Raw genomic sequence first — 1,220 nt, 5'->3', positions numbered from 1 at the left:
CATGAAGTATACAAATTTTCAATGTACCCCCAATAAACAGCCTGTAGAGCAACATGCCCAAGATTTATTGTGATTACTGTGACCCATATCTCACCCTCAACTCTCCATCTGTGAGAAAGACACAGTAAAGTGGTAGGAAACATGAAGAGGATGTGGAAGACTACTATCGGAAATGAATGGAAGAGCACGTTCAGAGCCTGTTTGACAAACAACCACTGCATTCCAAAAAGGAAAGAGTCCTCCTACTTCATTCTCTACTTCTCCTGCAGGGGCCATGACCCCACCTCCCCCCAGTCTCCTGGGCCTTCCTTGCCCTGGTATAATGCCAGCATCTCATATGGGGGCCCCCCATGATGTTAGGAGGGGAGGGCCCTCCTCCCCCTGTGATGATGTCAGTGGGACCTCCTCCTGCAAGTAGGGCACCTGTGGGGGCCACATGCCAAAGACACCTGGGCCCCCAGGGATGAGACCTCCTGCCCGTCCTGTGATGGTGCCCATTCAGCCAGGAATGACTCGATCAGACAGATAAGAAGGGAGGGGAGCTTCTTTATACCCATTTTATATTACTTGTTCTTCTTTACCAGGAGATCCGGGTGCTATGACTCTATGTGTTTTCTAGCAGCATGACAAGGAAGACTTGCTTGCCCCTCCTATCAAAGAGAGAATAGTTTTGGCAGAGGAGTAGTGGGGAAAAAAAACAATTTTCATTTTTCATTTGTATTGTGAAAAGTGAAAATAAAATTATCAACTGTTTTAGTTAAAAAAAAAAAACAACCCAACATACTCCTAGGGTGCCTAGATGACTAGGTTGGTTAAGTGTCCTACTCTTTTTTATTTATTGTTTTTATTATTACTTTTTAAAAATTACATCCAAGTGAGTTAGCATATAGCACAACAATGATTTCAAGAGTAGATTCCTTATGCCCCTTACTCTTTTAGACGATCCCCCTTCCACAACCTTTCCAGTAACCCTCTGTTTGTTCTCCAAATTTAAGAGTCTCTTATGTTTTTGTCCCCCTCCCTGTTTTTATATTATTTTTGCTTCCCTTCCCTGATGTTCATCTGTTTTGTATCTTAAAGTCCTCATATGAGTGAAGTCATATAATACTTGTCTTTCTCTGACTGACTAATTTAGTTTAATGATACCCTCTAGTTCCAATCATGTAGTTGCAAATGGCAAGATTTCATTCTTCTTGATTGCTGAGTAATACTCCATTGTA

At 42.2% G+C, this 1,220-nt stretch overlaps 1 pseudogene; it reads left to right on the top strand.

The window, feature by feature from the left end:
• Window positions 1-53: 53 nt before the first annotated feature.
• On the top strand, window positions 54-587 carry LOC120227729 (annotated as a pseudogene).
• Window positions 588-1,220: the final 633 nt, after the last annotated feature.

Source organism: Hyaena hyaena, unplaced genomic scaffold (genome assembly GCF_003009895.1).
Source record: "Hyaena hyaena isolate Hyena2069 unplaced genomic scaffold, ASM300989v1 scaffold_2996, whole genome shotgun sequence".
NCBI classification, from domain to species: Eukaryota; Metazoa; Chordata; class Mammalia; order Carnivora; family Hyaenidae; genus Hyaena; species Hyaena hyaena.
Note: the sequence above shows the minus strand (reverse complement) of the source record. Positions and strands in the feature narration are given on the sequence as shown.